At 40.0% G+C, this 22,591-nt stretch overlaps 1 long non-coding RNA gene across 2 annotated transcripts; it reads right to left on the reverse strand.

Moving 5' to 3' along the window:
- Nucleotides 1-2,032: 2,032 nt before the first annotated feature.
- On the reverse strand, nt 2,033-21,874 carry LOC134154968 (uncharacterized). 2 transcript variants are annotated; one of them, XR_009961386.1, is made up of 3 exons: nt 21,732-21,874; nt 12,257-12,352; nt 2,033-2,121 (listed from the first exon to the last, which is right to left on the reverse strand). It is a non-coding gene; the product is annotated as an uncharacterized LOC134154968 (long non-coding RNA). The 2 variants fall into 2 exon arrangements; XR_009961387.1 differs by lacking the exon at nt 2,033-2,121 and adding an exon at nt 9,409-9,820.
- Between the last annotated feature and the right edge of the window lie 717 nt (nt 21,875-22,591).

Here is a 22,591-nt window from a genome sequence, read left to right on the forward strand (position 1 = left end):
CTATTTGGAATTAATCCACAAAATAACAGTAGCTCCTGTATCAGAGTATAAGGGTACTACAACCCTTCAAGAATCAGGGTGATCCAGGGAAATGTTTTGTCATTGCATCAATCATAAAGGGAGAGGGAAGAAAAATCAAATTAAAAATGAAATATTCTTAAATCCACAAAAGCTTTTTTTAGTTAAAGTCAATTGACTGGTAAAATCTCTTTTTCTGTTCCTTTTTTTTTCCCAGTCAAGTTCACAGCAGAATATCAATGAGGTTTGTTGAAATGGAAACTTTTCACTGCGCATAATTAGAGTAAATGAAACGTGCATCCATTCTCAATGTGCTTCTTTTATTTCTGTAAAATTTAATTTCTCAAAGAATGGAGGCTGAAAAAACTGTGGTAAATGTCAACTTACATGAGAAGGGATTGAAAACTTCAAGGCCCACCCAACAGCAAAGATTAGGATTGGAAATCTTCCTCTGTGATGAGGATAAACCCTTCTCCTCAGCCCAATTTGTTTGTCCTAGTTTTGTTTGTGAAAGGGGAGTAACACTAACAAGAATCAAGCACATGGTAATGTAGACCAGCACAGCAGATTTCCCCTCAGTATTCTACTAGAAGAACTTGAGTTGAAAATCTATTGCTAGTCCTGAGCCCTGAGTTTTCTAAGCGTTGAGTACCATTAATACAGTTAGCGCCAAACTGTATGCTGTCATGACCTTTCTGAGAGGAAAGTCTATGAGGGATTAGGCTGAACCTACCCACGTTACTCTGCTTGTGATCCATGTCAGATTTGAAAGAGAATTACACACACTCCAACTCAGTCTGTACCAGAGATGAGGACTTTAAAGTACAGGATTTCAGCAAGTCTGCTGCCGGGAATTGGGAACTGGTCAAGTTAAAGCACTGGGACTATTACTAACAATAACTTATTCTTTCCATTTCACCAGTGATCAGCCAGATCAATGCTTCATTACACTGGGGACTGTGTGTACACAGGGGAGGAGGAAAGTTCCTGCTTTCAAGAGCCTACTAGGCAGAGAAAACAGGAAAGGAATGGAGAAAGAAAATGATGTCATCCTCTTTTACAGATGGGGGAATCAAGCAGATAAATGTTGGCTGAGGACCCTCAGGAAGAATGCACAGAGCTGGGGCCGTGCTCTGAATGTCATCCTGCCGTCTTCGGGCCACTTGCACGAGCAAAAGCAGTCTGTTTACTACTGTTTGGCAGCTGAGCCTTCGTCATCTGCTCTGTGAGCGCTGCTCTCCCACCTCCGCCGCACAGCGAAATGCGTTTGCTTAAACTCCCTTCCGGGTGTTCTCTGTGACCACGTCTCCCTGTGCTCTTGCAACAGGCCGAGCATATGCGTGTGGTTGGTTATCAGAGCACCACTGATACATGGCAACCTCCCTTGGCCACCACCCCTGAGATGGGGTGCCGTGGGGCAGCCGTGTGCCTGGGAGCACAGCCCTTGCCTCAGACCAGCCTTCTTGTGAGTTAAATACCCAGGGGGCTTAGCCATGCAGGAGGGCTCAGCAGAAGCAGCGATTAACTGCAAAGATAAATTCCTGCTGCAAAACTACTCCTGTGGGACTTTTCAGTGCAATTGAGCAGGCTACAGTAGCCCCTTTGATGGGCTCAGACACACTGTGCTATTAGTGTGCTTTCATGGATGCCATCAGGATCAACAGAGAAATAAACAAAACAAAAGTTTGAAAAACTTCACCTTGCCAGATACATCACACCAGGCTTCCAGCCATGAAAGGGTAAATAAAGACACAGAGCACGGCATAATTCACTCAGTGGGGCCAATTTTCCTGGGTTTTATTGTTGGATTTCTAAATTACAGAAGTCAAAACAGAAGACAGTAGAGGATAATCCGTTAGGTTAGCTGTTCACACGCTGTAGTTCTCTGAATGAAGGTGCTTCCTGCTACAAAGCTTGAAGTTTACCAAGCCTGAAGCAACTAGCTGCTGCTGTTATTCACTTATTACTGCAGAACTGCTTAGCAGCCTCACAGAAGATCCAGGGCCCTTTCTGTGTGCTGCTATATAAGCACACTGGAAGAGAGAGAGAGTGCCCCGAGATGAGTCTTTCCCGAAGTGACATACTCAGTATCGTACAGGACACCTGTTGAGGACTGAGCACATCTTTTGAGTGCTTGTTTAACACCTAATCCACAAAAGGACCTTTCTTTTCCAGTTCATGAGGGAAGAATATGTTACAAGTCTTTGCTTTAAAATAGATATGAATGTCCACACCTCACTTTGAGGCGGGGAAGAGAATTGGTACACAGTACCCCTTTTCCTGTTCCCCACATTCCCACTCCCTTATGCAAAACACAACCTTATTTTCTCGAAGCACCATCCTCTTTCAAAGTGTGAGAAATGCTATTCTTGCACCTTTTTTTTGTATTCTATGAATAAAGATACAAATTGATGAAATATATATGGCAGTCAGACCAGGAAATGTGAAACATATTGTTATTAATTTAGGTCCACATTAATCTTTGTTTGTCATGTGAAAAAACAGATCCTCTATTTTTAGAATATGCTCATTCCTTTATTTTGTCTGCCAAGCATTTCTGATTTGAATCGCAGAGAACAAGCAATCTGTTACACTCAGACATTTGTGTGATGAGGGGATCTGTCAGATGCCACCGCAAACAAGTGCATTCTCTAGAGTGTAGTCAAATTCCTCTAGTGCATCTTCTCTTCACTTTCCCTACCCTCAGCATTTACAGGGGTGGTTATGCTGTAAACAAAGAATGAGACAGGAGCTGACTTAGCTGTGCTTGAGGAGAAATTCTGCCCATGTCTTTGTGCATTAATTTTCTTATAATTCCTCTGTCAGCCTTTTTACCCTGCTGACCCTGAGCAAATTTGTCAGAGCAAGATGGTCATCTAGTTTTACAGACTTGGGCAAAATAGGCAACACAAGACCAAAACCAAAAAAGTAGAACATTGGACTATAAATCACAAAGTCCCAGAAGCTAAACTCAAGGACAGGCAGAAGTTCAAACACTAATGCAGTATGAAGAGAGACATGCCATTTAAATCATCATTCTAAAGGGTCATGGGATTTTTTGCCAGCTGCTCTGTTTTTTACCCTGTCATGTCTTACAGGGCTTTATTTCTCTCAAGATGTGGAAATTGCTTTCTTGAGTAATAGGTCCTGAGAAGTTACTCTCCTGAAAGGGTCTTTCAAGTGAAGTTTCTACTACAAAGTAAGCAAATTAAGACACTGAAGTTGTAGTCATGTGGGGTTTATAGGAAGTGTATAGGCAATGTTTTCCTCTATATCCTAATATATTCTTTGTCCAAGGCTCATTTAAAAGCTCACGCTCAGATAGCAACACTGCAAAATTAGCAGCTCTCTAACATCTAACTGAAGTGACAACTATAAACAACAAAAACGTATCCTCAGCTACAGGCTGACACTACTGATAGATCAGTCAGCTCTGAGATGTTGATCACAGAGTCTGCTGATCTGTTGTAATATCCTGTTAGGATCTGATATATTTCTACTAAAACATTCAAATATGTTGCCTTCTCTCTGTTTGTGGTGAATGTCATTAGGCAGCAGCTTCTTTTCTCTAGTCCTCTTCATTCTCAAAAAATATCTGATATGTAGAGTTGCACAAGGCCTGGTTTGGCTGTCACTTTTACTTAACATCTTTGTACTAGGGCCATCATGAGATATTTACTGGGAAGAATAAAAGGTCCTACTCAAACATACTTTGGGCTTTTGCATTATCTAGAATTACTGAGGTAAAAGCACTTTGATAATGCTGTTCCTGAGTTCTCTCCAAGCTCTTTCTGTCTTACTTCAGGTACCACAAGCAGCACTGGTAAGGCATGAAAGGCAGCATCCGTTCCCTTCTCTGAAGAGCTGCAACACTAAACTCATCCCTCCCCATGACAGAAAATGTTAGAGGGAAATCTGATTGTCTAAGGTACGATTCCTCCAGGAGCTCCACTGGAGCTATTGTCACTCTTCAGTACTGTCAATGATAAGAAGTTGCAGAGCAGCTTACCATGTTTAATCTTTAGTGTTTAAGAGTGCTTCCTGCCCTGACAGAGCACATCAGAGAACATGTTTAATACTAATCATAGAAGTATACAGATTTAAAATGAGAGCATTAAAGGACAAAGGGCAGCTTGAGCATCCAAGTCTAGGCAGCACATGTAGCCACATCAATGTCTTTCAGGTTACCTTTGTTAAGTAGTAGTGAAGACATAGCAACAGATAGGAAGCATTGTTTGAAAAGGTCTGTGGGGATTAAGCCATGAACAAGTGAATTCCCTGCATAATTTTTAAATTGTGAATAACATGGAGGAGCAAACTGGGTAGCTTACAAATCCTGCAACTTGTGCAAGCAACACATAAAACTAGAGAAAACATTCTCATTAAAGATAATGTGTTTTCCTATATGTTATACAGAAACCCAACATAACGACTTTGAATTGGATTCAGCATGGCACTGGATAATGAATCCTGATCCTCTGGGTTCATCTTATATTGAAGTTTATTCTTTTCCACACTCCTCCCATTCTGTCCACCTTATCTTTTTTATTTTCATCTCAGTTGTCATCCCTCTTTCATGCTTCAGGGCTTAAAATAATCTCTGTTTGAAAAGGCTTAGGCATAAAATTTCCTGATGGGCTGATTATATCCCTTTTCTTTTTTTAACTAGAGGGTTTTCTTGCACCATCTTCTGAAGCATTTAATACTGGTTTCTATCAGAAATAGGATGGTAGGCATCAAGAGCAGTGGCTCTGATCTGGTTTAACAATTCTCATATCAGTGTTCTTTATGTTGCCCATTCTCTTGAATCCCTGTCTCTTCTGCTCTCATCTGCTCCTCTTTAATTCCTCTTCTCTTTCAATTTCCATCATCTCAGTTCATTTTTCTCCTTTCATTTTCTCTTTCTCTGCCCCCATTTTCACATATGCCCAATACTTATATTTTTGTTGCTATGACCAGTAGCCTAAAGGTCATTAATCTTGCTCCAGAAGAATCTTTGGAGGCAATTCTCTTGTTCACTGGAAACTAATGGACCAATGCACTATGTGTGATCAATACAGTGAAGTGTACTTTGTAAGATATGGACAACTCTTCCTTGTGCTGGATGAGAAAACAAAGGCATTTGATGAGGCAACGAACACTCTACTTACTGAAATATGTAGTAATAAGCTTAGTTTCCCATTTCTGTCTTCATAGCTATTCTCATATTCTTGAAAAAAGTCAATGCACCTAGACTCATAGTCTCTGTATGTGAACATCTGGAGCAGTGCATTTTCCACAGTCAGTGCTTGGCCCAGGAGTATATTTTCTGCACAGAGTCAGTTCCTGACAGAACTCACATTAATCATCTTTCAGAGTATTAGTGTCTCTCCAATCATACAATTGTCTGACATGAGAAATATGGTTTATCTTCCAAGTGTTAACTGCTTATTTTTAGTACATTCAATATTTTTTTATTGCTGATTGCATACCTGTATCCTGAGTTACCTTTACATTCTAGCAGTACTTCAGCGTATCTCCTCAGACTGACGCTGGATGGATTAATCTGACCAAATACAGACACCTACAGTGTAGCTGTTTATGTCTGAGCAAGTTGCTTAAGGTTTCCATTATAAACACTTTCAGTATACAAATCACCTCATCCCAAAGTAGATATCTGAATGGTCAGATATAAAAGTAAATTTCAAGTTAAGATAGAGGTGAGAGGATTTGCACACGCTGAACCAGAGGGGAACAATGAAACTGATGCCCGTCACTTAGTGTAGGCATAAGAAACAGGTACTTTTCACCTCAAATGTAGGCTTTCAATCACTATCAGAAACGAAGGGACAAAGAAGATTCATTGGAGTTGAAGATTACTTTGCTTTTAAAATGAATAAGGGCACACAATTTCTCTTGTATGTCGATCTTTGAAAAGGATCCACAAGTTCTCATGCTTTCTACCACCTTCTGTCCAAACTACGATACAGCTGAACCTGAGGGTCCAGTTTGTTTCAGCATGCCTGGAGGAAAAATGGTACAAAAACAGTGCCAAAAGAAAGCTTTTCAGTGTGTATTTTGCTATTCCCTAGACATTTCCAGTGAACAGTAGTGGTACCGTGGCAGACAGCAAGGGCTCACTCTGGTCGACTGTAAATGATATACTACATAAAAACAGAAAGTAATGTAGAGTATACTTTTATTGGAATTGGTTTGTGGAGCAAGGACATTGAGAAAACCACTTAATACGTATAGGGATTGGACAACCAAGAGAAAGGCATGTCACAGGCCTTGGAGTGATACATATGTCAGGTAGGATATGTATAAATCAGTCAAGGCAGAACACACATGGGAGATTCATGCAAGAGGACATGCCTGAGGAAATGGAGCTGAAAACTATCTATTATTAGACTACAGCTAGCAGTAGTGGGAACATTTTGGGAATGATCTCCACAGCACAGGCAGTGCTGTGTGCAAGCACTGGCACACAAGAGCACAAGCCAAGAAGGATGCTTACCAGGACCCAAATAGTGCTCAAACATCACTGGACCTAGCAGTGGAGAAGTCTTTACATAAGCTCCTACGTGAGGTGACTTCCTAGGCTCTGTATACAATGAATGGGAGAAAACTTCTCCTGCAGAAGGCAATATAGCTTAAAAGGGATACTCTGAACCTTCCCAAGGGCTGTCTAGGAAGAACAGGAGGACTTGCTTCCAAAGGTAGGCATCTGTTTAGTTACAAGTATCTTCAACATACCCTCTTCCTTGCTATTTTCTAGGGGAGCGTATAGGACAACTGCCTGGGCTCTGGATGCCCCACTTTGCTTGCTGCTGCATATTTCAGAAGACATAGTCTTGAAGCTGCACTAGTGCATTCTGCAGGAAGCTAGTTCTGCTCTGCTTTTGTTCCACATTAGACAGGGCTATTTGCTATTTTTTCCCCAGAACTTGGCCCATCTTATGCCATTTCTCTTCGAGTACAAAGAATGATGTTCAGATCCAGACAGTACTTTCTTGTCAGATGGATGTACATAATGGTCTGTCTGCCTTCTACTGGCAAGTTTTACAGGTGTCTTTCAGAAAGTAGAGAGAAAAATATATGTAAGTATAGTACAATAGGATATAACTATGGAAACAGGATGGAAACTTTTCTTCTTACCAAAAAAGAGCAGGTCCCTGTGTTCTTCTAATAAACATGTAAGTGAAAGAAGCTCCAGATGGCTGACGATTAGATTTGGTTGCTAAAAAATGTCTAAGTCTTCAACATCTGAAAACTCACAATTTTCAGGCACAGTTACACTGCCTAAAGACATGTAATAGGTTTATTTGTGGCAACACAGAACAGGAAAGAGATGTATAATAATAGAGAAAAACATTATGAGACTCCACTATCAATTATTTCCTGGTATTCATAGTTTTATGCTTGCTAAATACATAATCATATAACATAAGCATTTTTTGGCTATAGCATTTTTTGGCTATAGCTTTTCAGAAAACTTAACCATATAACATGCCCAGCAGTTAGATTATACAGCATGAGTCTTTCCATTTATCATTAAAATAATCTGTAGTCCTAACATGTAGGAATGCTCTTCATCAGATAAAAACCAAAATGGGGTGACCTTATGATGAGTTTACTTGATAAAAAAAAAAAAAAAAAAAAAAAAAAAAAAAAAAAAGAATTGTCCTTAATATTTCTTACATATTCAGTATTCTAATAGAATAGGACTAAAAATTTTCAATGCTGGTGTGGCATTTCTCTAATTATTTATCATGAAAACCCATCTCTCACACTTCAAGGTCAAGAAAAGTATTTCAGCCAATGACTGAAAAATAATAGTGTAAAAATGCACATTGATTTAGATTTTCAAACTGATTTGCAGCATAAGGCTGTAATAGCAATTTATATGGTGTTTCCAGTTTACTAGATGTTAAAATTGATTAGCACTTTTTGAAAAGTGCCATGCTAATCAAGGTAAATTAAGTCATGAAATGACTTGATTACTAGACAATTTGCCCTTTCAGAGAATCTTTGGATAAAACTAGTTTGGGGAACATTTTCTGACAGGAGATCTGCTAAAACTATTACTTGTACTAGGAGGAAGGTAATCATTTTTTCTAGCATACTCTTCCTTTTGTATTTTCCCGTATCTCTTCAGTAAATAACAATCCTAGCCCATATTGCTCTACTAGATTCTTTTTCTTTTTTGTGTTTTTCATTTCAAGACTTAATTATATTCATTCTGATAAATAATTCTATGCGTTATCACCCTGCCTGCTACCCCTGTATGGTACAGCAGGATAATTTGCAAACTAAATCTGGAAACCTAAGTCTGCCTCTCCAATTAGAACAGTGTTCCAGCAGTACAGATAGTCTAACGAATCTATCTTCAGACACCCATTTGATTGCATATTTTATGTTCTGGAGATACATATATAGTTTTAAGGGCAAGGATTCCTGAACATTATTTTCACTTTACGGTGAAACTCACATGCACATAAAAAATTTATTAAGCTAAACTAAATGGATTTTGCAATTATTCCAGAAGAGATAGTGAAGGCAAAATCCAACCATCTTCACTGTGTGCACGCTTCAACTCTGACAGCTGTGAGATCTACTTAAGCACTGGCCCTGTGGCCCCTCCACAAGCTTTCTCTCTCAACCTCTTCTCAGACAGCCTGTATTCTTGAGTGAGGGGATTATCAAGGGAAAGTGTACAAGTTAAGACACTGTGAGAACACACCACTGCACAAGTTGAGGAATCACCTCTCACGCGTGTGCACATGCACGCGCTCTGAAGACGTGAAGCCAAGCAGAAGGGTTCAGATATCACTGAACATTTGTAGATCTGTGCAAATCTGTCAACATCTGGCTTTGGTCCTGATGATATTGCCAGTTATGCAGATTTCTTGGTTAAAAAAGTTAAAAACTAGTAGCAGTAACTCTCTGTATCCCAGATTCCTACACTTCTAGTTTTCTTTCTTCTCCTCTGTTTGTCAAAAACTGCCTTCCCTATCTTTCTCCAGACCATTTCCATTTTTGGTTAGGAGCTATCTTCTTTAAGAATCTTGCCTCTGTTTTTATAGCCCCTCCACCCACCCCAATATTCAACTGTGTTGATCTGTTTTTGGCAAGATACGTGTATTTTTATACCTTTTCAATCTTGTTTTTTCCAGACTGTCCCTCTTTCCCTTGAGAAGCCTTCCAGCCTAAAAAAATATGTCGTCTTTTTTTAACTTGAGAATTATGGCTCAGGAAAGTGAAAAACATGTGCAGAGTGATAACTAGGCATGGGCAACCACACTGTGTGGTAGAGATTGCAGGCTGAATGTTTTGCTTATGCTCATGTTGATTGTAGCTAGGAAATATCTTTCCAGTTTCTCACAAACAACTCATAAATTATACACTCTTGCATACTGTGCCAGCTGGCATTCAGAATTTGCCCCTTCACCGCTGGAAGAAATAGAAAAATTAATGAAGCAGTAACAACGGGTACTTCCTCTCTTCCTGGGGAGACAGGAGACAGGGACAAAAACCATCCAGTGGGGATAACATATTCAGTTATTAATATAGCCACATCAAATTCCTTATTTTTAGATCTGAAGCAGAGAAAAATATTTCGATGTTCCATTTCCTACTTTTACAATAAGAAGGAAAAAGAAGATGGTGCAGAAGCTAGCCCCCTTCCCAATTCCCGTAGGTGCTGAATGCATCCAGGGGCTTTGCTGCTCTGTATTCTTCACTGCAGTCACCCTCCAGAGCCACATGCTCCCCACTGCTGTAAATACACTGTTTCAAATGTCAGAACTGATTTACTCTGTCCCTTGGAAAGAGAGAAAAACAAGACAGGTTTGGAATCCAGTAATGAAAATAGCACAGATTAGGAATCACTTAGAGAGAATTCTGCATATGTTGTTAAATATTATCCATGCTATTCCTACTAGTTTTTACTTACAACGTAAGCGCTTTTGTTGTCGTCAACAGTACGACTGACTTTTTGAAAAGCAGTTAGATGAGCCAAGCTGTGAAGGACATACTTTCCTTTCCAAACTTAGGCTTTCCAAACTTCCACTATATATGGGTGCTGGGAAATACAATGCACCTCAAGCAAATGTGATAAAAACAAATATTAGTTGCCACCTTTGAGGTCACATTTTCAAGTGGGGCTCGCTTGGACACATTTACCTAACATAATGCAGTGCTAAGTAAAGGTATCCAAGCCAATATGTATCCTGGAAGCAACATGACGTTGTTCAGGACTTCTCTGTCTGGGTGAATGTATCCTCCTAATTTTACTATTCTGCTTCCAGTAACTGAACATTGCACCACATTGGTAAACCCAGAAAGCCATATTTTCAGTTTTACAAGTGCGGATGTAGATGCCATTCACAAGTCTGTGTTTGGATTCCTACTTTTGAAAATCTTTCCCACAATACTTCTTTTATACTAAAAACCCAATCCTAGTCAAATCATCCTTTTTAAAATATACCAAAATTTACTCCTCTAGACATGCAAGACATCATGAAGTGTAATGTTTTAAAAAGATTATGTCCCATTCAGAAGGGGTGATCCTAGCCTAAAAATATGAAGAAATTGTAATAAATTAAAGTGAGGGTGAAATGTTCAGTCTAAATTCTTTTACACAGAGCTACTTCACACTTTGACTTGTTGCATCTTATTCTTCTGTGGTTCAAAGCTTGTATCTTCCCAGTAATGAAAACATCAGCACCGAAACTATAAAATTCATGAAAACAACAAAAAAGGTAACATCTTCTGAGTGCCCTCTTGCCATACACAGGACTGATACATGTTTTCTCACATGGTGTGTATATAATTTTCTACAAACTCTAAACAAGACAGCACAGTTGAAAAACTCATAACTGTTAATTGCCAAATCCTCACTTTCAAGACTGCATAAATCTTCTCGATAAAAGATCACAGCTGATACTGTCAGGTCAAAAATCTCACAGTATTTTTTTTGTGCCAAGTCAAACACAAGTTTCCCTGGGCTAACACTGGTAACACCTTTTTATATTTTTTTTTGTTTGTTCCAGATCTGTGGGATAGCAGCTTCGAATTCATTCTGATGTGTTTGTTGGTGTTTGCTCAAAGTGTGCGGCTGCCAATTTCTGAACTGTTCAGCTTGAGAACTTGTACTGTGAGTAAAGTCCCTGTTCTTGCCTCTGAGGGCTCTGGGGCTGCCCCGTTACCATCCTGACTTCCAAACACTGCACACTAAAAGGTAAACATTGTGGCACTGTGAGAATAGCCATTTATGTTCTGGTTATTCTTTGTAGAACGGTAATTGCTTTAACCTGCTCTTACTGTTTTTTGTATATCTGGTGTTTTTTATGCTCCCTACAGAAACTCTGTTTAGTTTAGTAGGTGAGTTGCCCCTCCGTGCCTAGCCAAAACCATGTTTCTGTAAATCTTGTGTTAAATTGCAGTCTGATCATTATGGGCTTGTATGCCAGGCCAAATCACCTCTCCATATTTTTCCCTGAGGACCTAGAATGCAAACATTATGTGTGTCTTACACACATAACCTTACTAGTAATTTCGTGCTACAGCTCTGGAGGCATATCTACCACGAAAGCAAATACTGCAGCTTTCACCTTCTGTTTAGTGTAAACCTGACTGCAGGAAAAGCAACTCCTTGTTTTGCCCACACTGCCTAGTGCCTTGCAGTGAGGAAGGAGAAGAAAGGAAAAGCAGTCCCCACCTGCTCCTCAAGGTGGTTTTGGCCTCATGGAGCCGTCAGCCAACACTGCTGCTGCTGCTAAAGGGAACCTGTGCATCAAATGGGCCCCCACCACTGCTCACAGGAAATGCATTGCAGTTAAGACCCTCCTTCAGGCAATTGGGGAATTAGGAAAGTCCAAATCAAGGCAAAAAAGCATAATTTGATGTTGCCTTCAGTGTTTCTCTTGCTCAGATAGGTTGCTCACAAGGCCACGGAACTGAAGTCTGCTGTCCATAGCAGCTTCTCCTTTTGACAGAAAACCCTTTAAAGTCACTGAAAAGCTTGTGGTAATATCACTCAGAGCTATGTCAGGTCTCCCTCACCGTAAAGCCTTGGGTCCTGACCCCCTCCTCAGCAAGAGGCTGCCCTTGGCCCTTGCTATGGATGCTGGCACTTGCTCCCAGCCTTGGCAGACTCTGGCTTTAGCAGCCACAGAGGGCCCCATGTATTCAAAATAGTACTGGGGACTTGGCAGCACATTCAACCAATGGTTCAGCTTCATAAAGCTGATCTTACCTTGCCACGTGCCAGTGTGCCAAACGAACAAATGGTGCCAAAAGTACCTCATATTGCTTGGCTGCAGTACTGATATTTTTGCATGCTCCTTTGATCCTTTGAATTAAAAAAAAAATAACCATGAGAGAAGCCTGTGCTTAGTCCAGCATGAAGTCGTTAGTGTTCTTCTTCCAGATGTCCTTTGTAGTATCTCCAGAGACAAAGCCCCACCCTAAGATGCATTTTCACGCAATAGACATTCCCAAATTTCTTATGAGATCTATCAGGATGTTTCAGGGAACCTGGTTGAGATTCTGTCACCAGAGAGATCTGCCAAGGGAAAGAAAAGGACCTAAAGAAGCTGCCACTCCTACTTACTATTCTTTCATTTGAGATGGGGGGGGAAAAATATGTGCTTGGTTCTATACTTCTCTTTATCTCTGTGGAACATCTGTTTCTGTAGATGATCTTGGCTAAGGATTTTTTTTACTGTTACTTTCAAAAGCCTAACAAATAATATAGACTTTGGTTCCTTTCCCTTTGGAAAATTTTACCCTTCATATGAACATGACTCAATTGCCTGTTAGATTTGCCCTCGGAGTTCATAAACATTTTTGGGAGAGTTTTGTTTTATTTTGTTTTGTTATTTTCATTTCATTTCATTTTGTTTCATTTCATTGTTTAATTTCATTTAATTTCAGGATGGGTCAGATTATGCTATCCGTAGGCTTATCATAGGAAGGTTTTCTCACATATATCCGTAAATCTGACACTGGCTTGGTTGCTTGGGCAGACCAGACTGTCTTCCATGCATTGCAGATATATAGTGTTTGGAGATAGTCCCAATATACTAGTTAATGAAAGGGAACAGATAGACTTGAGCAATTGGAATTAACTGTTATGCAAGCTTTTGGTCATTGTTTGAATTGTATGTGCAATTGAAAGGTGTTAGTGCTGCAGGACCATTGATAAAGGTAGCGTGTTTTTTCTCTTAAATTCCCCTTTTAAAATCTTTTATTTTTCTGAGAATGGAAGATTCTGATTTGCTTGCCCATGGATCTGTTCCAGTCTGATCTCTCATGCCATCCTTGCCAAGGTGTTCAGGTAATGATATTTTAGCTGGAACAAGGGAGTGGACAAGGCTTTTGTACCAATGTGCCACTGCAATTCTAGATGGATCCTGCACTAAATCTGAAGAGACTGTTTACTGTAAAAGAATCATTCTGCTGCTGAAGAAGAATTTAAGGTTCCCATACACTGCTATAACCCATGGTCACTTTCTGTCATTTGCTCATTTTTTCCAGTTGGACAATTTTTACCCTGCTATACTTAGAATAAGATGAATATCTTTCTCCAGCACACAACCAAAAAAGCAACCGAAGTTTGAAAATCCAGATGGAAGATTACTGAATCTACATATCTTATATGAGAAGGATGAGAAATGCAGCTTACTTGTCTAAATCACTCAAAAATCCAAATTACATGCCACATGCTACTCCTTAAGCTAGTCACGAGCAGTTTTTCTTTTTACTTATTTAGGCTGAATGCCTTTAATAACTGTAGAGCTGAGAAGAAAGCACACTGTTGTGAGCAGTGTTTTGACTTTGACCATTGCATTACAAGATCAGATCTTACGATACATTATCTGGAAATGTGATGGTCCTTTTCTTTTCTTTTCTTTTCTTTTCTTTTCTTTTCTTTTCTTTTCTTTTCTTTTCTTTTCTTTTCTTCTCTTCTCTTCTCTTCTCTTCTCTTCTCTTCTCTTCTCTTCTCTTCTCTTTTCTTTTCTTTTCTTTTTTCTTTTTCTTTTTCTTTTTCTTTTTCTTTTGAGTGTCACTGTCACTTCACAAGGTTGGCAGAGTTAGCACAATCTGTGATCAGAAGCTAGGCACTCTGGTATGCTCTTGGTTCTCACTTGTTAAAAATGAAAAATGAGAGCTATACTGACACACAGGTGTTGCGTGTTTCGGGGGGAACAGATTTGGAACACAGCTGTACTGTGGGTACTTCCAGACATAGCAATATATATGTTTATGCTGACACTTTCCTGAACCAAAATCCTAACACTGAATATCTTAAGATAAGATTAAATCCAGATTTAAACTTGGCAGAATTAGTCAAGTCTAATAAATAACATACTCATTACTGAAAAGTAGAGTTGCTTACTTAGAAGTCCATGTATAGCTGGGTAGATTAGTTGCATATTAGGAAGAGTAAGCCTTATACCTAATATCTGTATTCACATGGACTGGGAAGTATGTTTTTGTGTCAGTGGTCACAAGTGAAATATATGTGATTTGTGCTTGAAGAAAGAATGAACTCCATTAGCTAAAATGGACACTATCTTTTTAGGCATTGTTCTTTTCTGGAAGCATCCCCAAAATTGAACAGACAGCCAAAGCCTGACGTCTTTTTGGATATTTTATCTGTCACACAATGGAGGTGGTGCAGTACCACCATGGACTGTATATTCTCCCTTCCCTCCATCGCTCCTTGTCTCCATATACCATGCTAGCCAGAGCAAATCACAGTTTTATTTTAATGTACTCCCAACTATAAGCCAAAAGAATCAAATCTTAGGGAGGAAGGACATATGAATGTCTTTATTCTTAGCTTTTTACTTCGCTTTCTATTACAAGCTCCTTCTGGGGGTAGGCCAGGCTAAAAAACATTGCAGCTAGCTGAATAACAGAGATGCTGAGCCCTGACCTCAGACACACATGGCAGCAGGATATTGAGCTTTAAAAATATGCTCAGAGAATTCAAAGGGGATCTGTCGTGAGAGTCAGGCAGTAATTCGCATCTGTATCACTCTCTGTAGTGGCCTGAAAGAAATAATCCCGTGGCTCTTCCCCATGAACAAAGCGGAGTGAATGCTTGCCTGTGTCACATGCCATTCTCATGAAGAAATCAATTTTTAATTTTTAAATATAACATTGCAGCTATTTACAATTTCTAAGGCTATGTACTGCAATTTGCTGGCACAAACAACTGATTCTATAAACTTAACTTCAGCATTGTCAGGTAATGAATATAGGGAGTTCAATCGATAGATAAGCTCTCTCTCCTCCATTGCTGAGTGATTAAACTTTGTTTAATGCTGTGAATATGACAACCATACTGTGTCACTCAAAAGAAAAAGAACCTGGCTTCTGAAAGCATGGGGAGTAGAGAACCCCGCTGCCTATTTTCCTGGAGCACCATCCTGGGTTTGCAGATAAGCGCAGCAAGAGATGCTGCCTCCCAGAGTATAATCTCAGAGAGACTGAACATGGACATTTGGCCTCTGCAAGAGGAAGCAGCTGGGCAGGGGAAAGAGTGAAGAAGAGGATGAGTGCCCTCCTACATCTTCCTTCTCTCTCCTCTCTCCCAGCTGCAGAGCGCAAAAGGAGGATCAAAGCTCAACACACAGGGTTGCAAGATTTCCAACTATGAGAAAGACACTTGAGTGTCTTTCCTGAGCCCAGACTTGCTCAGATAATAAGCTCTAAGGAGTTGATTAAATCTCTAAGAAGAAAGCAGCAGCTTGGAGGAAAAGCTTTTGGTAGTTTTCCTGTTCTGTGCTGAATCTTGTCTTGAGTCACCTTGTTGACCTCTGGTTGAATATAGCTAAAGGACAACAGGGGTTTACTAGATGGGCAGATCTGGCTTTATGTGAAGGTATTTTCCAAAACTCCCAGTTTGAACACAATAAAAGAGATCTTTTTGCATCCAACTGTTCGAGTTTTCTTTTTAAGGCTATATCAAAAATTAGGCTTTTAATTGAGCTAGGGAAGTGGTCAAGTTCATTCTATCTTCCTCAAGAAAAACAACATAAAATATGTTCTTCATAAAATCTTGTGCTACTTTTTGGAGCAGTTTTATTTTTTGCCTCTTCTCTCCCTGTCCTGTGTTGGGCTGCTGTAACTTGTGTCTTTCTCCCAGTAATCTCAATGTAGTGATGAGATAGGCAAGGATGTAGAGCCAGCTGTTCTGTACAGGCTCCCTGCTCCCTGAAACAATTTCTGTCTACCCTGTTCGCTCTCTAAAAATAGGGTTAACTCCCCTGAGGAGGATGAAATTCGTCAAGGATGTATTCGCTTTTGCTTAAGTTGAGAGATGGTTTATTGAATCTTTAAAGAGGATGAAGAACTACCTTTAAATTTTCTTATAATATTTTGACATAAAATATAGGGCTAAATAGGGAGCTAAGAGCAGATAGTTCACCAAAATTTATTCTTGTTTTGCACAGCATGTTTCATCCAAATGTACAGAGACAGACTTGGGACATGCATGCATCAGTGAGATGGGCTGTCGTTGTTTAGATTCTTTTGTGCTGAATTTTACTGAAGGTGCCAACTGTCAGTTATAGAAGTGGCTTTCTGGTCAGAAAGAAAATTCTGCAGGAATATACCTTGTTAGAGCACCTATCAGCTCCCCATGGATTCACCTTACCTAGTTAACTGTCAAAAACAATCATTTACTGTTGTCAGTTATTTGGAGGCAATATAACTGCCAAAGAAAATGTTATTTCTCAGTATCATTGATATAATTGCCACATCCATTCCCAGACGGTCTGATTCCAGAACCAGTATGCTAAGTCTTTTCTTCAAACACCTGGATTTGGATTTTATTACTTATAAAAGGTGTCAAAGTCATAGACAGGAAAACTGAAGCTCTTGGTCACCACAGTAGACGGTTACACCTGGAAGGTGTTTTGAAGCCTGCAAGTGTTTGTACACTCAGTATTGTGGAGGGAAATGCTCCTAGGATCATTAGCACCATTCAGTTGACGAAGCTGGGTATTGAGAATATCAGTCAGTAGTATGTGTGGAAAATTCTTCAGAAGAGCCCCCACAGACTGCAGCCAAGAGCTGTGTAGGTGCTGACTGTGTAGGAAGGTTAGAAGCGACCTCTGGAGATCATCTAGTCCAACCCTCAGCATACCCCATATGGGGATTGAACCCACAACCTTGGCATTAGCAGCACCACGCTCTAACCAACTGAGCTAAACCTGTCCCCTAAGACACAATCTCTGCCCTCAGTATGCAATATAAGCAAAGAAGACAGATGAAGGGTGCACATGTGGAGGAAGAGACAGATATGTTATCTCAGTTTCATAGGTAATAAACAATATTATCTTAGGAGCTGAATGCTAGCAACTGAACATTGGGGTCAGATTCCTGTAAAAGGAATTGTTTACTAATGTTTTCTATTTGCAAGTAGCATCCTGAAAGATATTCAGGAAGAGAAAAGAATAGTGTTGCATCTGAATGAAACTTCTTAAGTCTTATGGCAAGATATTAAAACATATCGCATCTGAGTGTTTGTCAAGTACAATATGCAAGTGGCTAATGCTGCAGTCAAACACATTTTTCCAAGAAATCAGCTGCTTTCTTATTGCATTTATCAAATACATCTCCATGGAATTATATTTTCTAAGACATGAATCAACACAACATATGTTACAGTGCTTCAGCTTTGTTTTCATAATGGAAATAAGATGCTTTGCTAGCATCTGTTATAGTACTGAGCTTCTCAGTGAAAAAGCCTCCAATTTCAAGTCAAAGAAAGAACTTTGATCCAGATTTAAAAGCATGGGAAGGCTATTTGTGATCATACCTTCTATTACCTTGTTATCTGTTCTGTTCTCCTCTCCTTTTCTTAATTGTTTAGCAGAGTTAACACAAAAAATGCGGTTAAGGGAACACTCAGGTTCACTGTACCTTTTCTAGATTCAGATTTTTTTTTTTCAAGTCGATGAATTTTGACTACAAAGTCTTAGAGTTGTATCTTTCCTGTGCTGTAGTTGTCTTCTAAAATGTACCTCTCCCTTTGAGAGAAATGAATCTCTCCCTTTGAGAGAAAAATAAAATGAACACTTGCTGTACTGGGACTTAGTGAGCTGCCTCTAATGTAATTTACATTATGGGGCACCAATTACTGGGGAATTCATATGCTACTAAATGTCAGTTCCACTCTTGTCCTAGCAATGACAGAAACAGTTTGTAAGCGATTCTAATCATGAGAATGCCATGCTGGAAAATATCTTTATTGTTCATTCAGAACTCCCTTGCTAACTGTATGGGTATAACTTTTCAAGGTCCTTCCACCCTTACCACTGCCCTGTAATAGAAGGAGGCAACAGATGTTTGGATTTTGAGCCCTTTCTCCAGGGGAGTTACAAAAAGCTTATAGGAGAAGGTTTGAGTAGGTTTCCCTCCTTTTGACCCGGTTAGGGTATAAGAACTTGCTGAAAAAGGAGCAGTCAGGATCAGAAGATCGCATTAGATTTTTATCCATTCTAAGTGCTCTAGCTTTGGTTAATACTTCCTATTGTCATGCAGCAACATGAAAGAAATGAACATGCGCTATGAGTGGAGACATGATACCTATTCCAAAGAGCTTTAGTCTAAATCAAACCCACAGGAAACTCACAGAATATTGGGAGAGAAGGAAGGTGCCTGAGGACAACACGGAGGGCTTTTACAGTACTAAAACATGAATTGTGCCAGACTCCTGTTTCCTTGCTTTTGTTTTGCAGTTTTCATAAGTGGAACTGTGGTCAAGTTGTGCACACAGAAGCCACTCTCAGCACAGGGAATGCCCTTTGAAAATCCCTGTTTGTTCAGTAGACAAGGATATATGGACCCTTATGCTTTAGTGATGAGTATTGAAAAGCCTGGATTGATACATTTTGCTATATATAAATATAGAGAGAGGAAATAGAAAACTTTGACATATAAAAGCATGATAAACTAGAAATATAATTTAAAAGAACTCTGCCAGTGCTTGAGTGTCTGGCATTTTCTGCTTCATGAATTGCAATCTTTGATGAAGGGGGCAGGGAGGAGAGCTCATTTCAAGCAACAGAGAGAATTTCTGATGAAAATCCAGGTTGGTTTGAAGGCATGTTTAGATCTCTGTGGCTCATACTAGTAAGGTCTGAAGACTTTTTGTATCAGTGACAACTTAAGACCATGCCTCATCTCACCGAGAAATAACTCTGCTGGGGCTTGTGGGGTAGCTGGAGTAAGTCACTACCTGGAAACTCATGCTGACTATGTGCTGACACACAGCTAGATCAGCCCAAACATAGGCAGCATCTCCTGTCCACAGCCTGCCAGGCTATCTACAATACAAACATGTGGGTGCACACTCAACAGTTGTGCAGTCCTGTCTATCAGGTGCATCTGTGCACATGCCCTGTGTAGGAAGAGACAGGGAGTTCCTATCTCATCCCATCTGTGCTGAGGCAGATCCCCAGGGAAGGCAGAGGAGGCAAGTCCCTTGTGCCATGGATGAGGCTCTACAGAGCAGGTAAACACAGATCCTCTTTCCTTGTCACTTTTTCTCATGTGGGGTCGTATCATCCTCACAGCATACAACACTTTCAGTAGGCAGAAGGATCATGGCATCTGGCCCTCAACAAACAGCCTGCAGCATTTTTCTACCTTCCTGACCTGATATTAGGTTGCTTTGACAGTGTCCCGCCAGGCTGATAGTGAACAGACAACAGCAGAATCTCCTTACTAAAATGATCATGGTCAAGGCTGAATTTGATGCTGGGATGTGGCACAGAGCTGAGCTGAACTACTCGTTCTGAATCCCCTTCACACTGGAATTCTTTTCATTACAGTATTTCTGCTCTCTCGCACATCCAGGTAGATGAAATTAAAAACAAAAATAATTCAAGAGTATTCTAGCAACTAGCTTATGTAGAAGTGGGATACAAATACAAAATAAATACATTCTTTGGTTATAATTTTTTTTTTTGTCCTGGTGATTATTCTTCTCCCTGTTGCATCCCAGAACTGTATCTAATGCACCAAGTGTCCCAGGAAATGGTGTGAATTTTATAACAATTTTGTTTGTTATTGATGAAGTAATGTTGTCTCTGAAAACCTGGAACATGTGGCATTTTCCTATTTATAACCCACACTGCATCAAGTTATCACAAGCTCACTTATCAGTACCCTGGTCATCAGCACACTTTAGCATCATTCTCCTATGAATCTAATGTAAAATGACTGTTTTTCTGGAAGCAACACCTATTTTGTGCTTGGCTGCAGATTTGAGCTCTGTTTTAACACTCTCTTATTAAAGTTGTCCCTTAATAAACAATGAAGTCATCTGGAAGGGAGAAAAATCAATACGGTCCCTTTGACCTATGTAAGGAGATGTAGATTTACCCGCACTAACTGGAAAGCAACCATCGCAGACCTATAAACTAATCTTTTGAGCTATCACATTTGCTCAGTGGCAGAGAAAATGATGTCTAGGTACACTAAGCAGCAATTTCAAGTCACTTGTGTATATACTCTAAATATTAGGAGCAACTTTCCTCCTCGTAGTTATAAATACGTCTGTGTCATCTATATGATCCCATGGACAGCTGCAGCCAACAGAAAACTGGTCTGGACTGACAGTAACAGATGACTCACTGATCCCAAGTCCTGCTAGTCAGACAGCCTGCTCTTTTAGATTGGATTTATCCATCAGGGAAGTAGATGTGGATTCAGTTAGGAGACAGTCATTCTGTTAATGCTCTGTAGTCCTAGCCAATAACCACCTGCCCATCCCTGGAGTAATTCATTCATACTTTTCAAATCAAAATGCACCCAGCTCCAGGGTGCTTTGGGATGCTCAGGTAATTGCATCATGGCAGGCTCTCGTTTCAAATACCATTACTCACCTGGGGCAAGGAGAGCTGTGACCTGACCTCTCCAATGGCCTCTATCATTTTCTGTTGAGCCTAATGAGCTTGATTCATAGGATCAAGGTAAAGAAAAAGAGGTGCCTATCTGAGAGGGCTTTTTTTGCTACATATAGTGAAAGGAACTACCTGGAGAGTGCCACTTGTCAGCCGGATGACTAATAAAACATGTGATATAAACACATTTAACAAGCATACGCATTGGTGTCTTGAGCAGTAAATGTGCATCTCCTACCTTTGGGGACTTTTCTGGAGCTTGATAAATCTGTACAATCAACACCAGAAACATGGACAAGAACATGTATGTAAATAAAAAGCATGCAGATCTCCTCTATATCTTCAGCTGTCATCCCTCTTCTGATAAAAGTTCTACATTTCAAAAACTATCAGTCAGCAGGAAGACACAGTTTCTTCTTTCTGAGCCTATTAACGCATTCAACACAATAAAGAGGAAGAGGGAAGCAAGGGAAAAATGATAGGGGAAAACAAAACAAAACAGAAGCACCCTTTTTGCAGTTCTGAGAAGCATCTACCAGTCTCGTCTCCTGTAAAAAAATCCTGCCCGGTTTCAAGCGCTCGTGAATGTGCCTAACAACGCTCTTGAGCACATAAAACATTCCACGTATTTGCCTTCACATCCCAGCAAAGCACAAAAGATCTAACACATTTAGTAAAAAACACCTCAGAAATCTGATCGATCCGAAGCTGCACACGGGCTCTGAGTGCCCCCACGGCTCCTTGCCACCCCCCTCCTGCCTTTTGCTGAGTTAATCTGCAGCTCTGTTGGCAAAGGGGACTTACCAAGGGCTTTGCGATGGGAGAATGCAGTTAGGCGCTCTCGCACGCTGGAATAGCTGCTACCCAGTAATGAAGCAGGAACTGAGAAGTCTCACTCTTTCAATAGCTGTTCAGGTAGTGCTGCCAGCTTTCTCCAGCTCTCTGCATGCACACGCGCTGGGAGAGAGAGGCAGAGAGAGGGAGAGATGCAATAAACTACTCTGACTATAATTAAGAGAGCTCCTTTCTACAAATTGCAGCAGCAAGCGATCCCTTTAACAGCCTTTTTAGTACGATCTCTTCAAAAAGGAGTCTCTTACAAGAAGCACTGCATCCTTCTTACTTTATCTTTTTCTTTCTTTTTTCTTTTTTTCCCCCTTAAAAATAGTTAAATCCGTCTCTTTGGGGGATTTAACCACTGATGTGTCACAGGGATGTTATTTTTGTTTGCAGTTTTGATTTTTTTTTTCTTTTATGGTGAAAGTTTTATTATGAAATTCAGCCTAGTTTGCAGCCAAATAGAACCAGCTCTTCTCTTTATAGGGAGAAGCCTCTCAGGAAAGCAGTTTAGATCAGTAATTTCAGGCATTTAATAATAGTATTTATGGAAGAAAGCATCTGTGCTAATGAATTCATTAATTGGGAAGATAATAGTTTAGTAAATATATATCAGTTCATTTTTGTACGTGCATGCACCATTAAGGAAAAAAAAAAAAAACCCACAGGTACATTTATTGGAAGATTTATAGCGGAGCTCCTGAACCTGGAGATATTTTAAAGAAAACAAATATATAGTGCTCTAACATACAGGTTGCACATGGAATGAGTGTCCGGTGTGTCAGTTAGGGGAGACTGCTACTTGTCCCTAATATATGTTGACAAAA

Source organism: Rhea pennata, chromosome 1, assembly GCF_028389875.1.
Source record: "Rhea pennata isolate bPtePen1 chromosome 1, bPtePen1.pri, whole genome shotgun sequence".
NCBI lineage: Eukaryota > Metazoa > Chordata > Aves > Rheiformes > Rheidae > Rhea > Rhea pennata.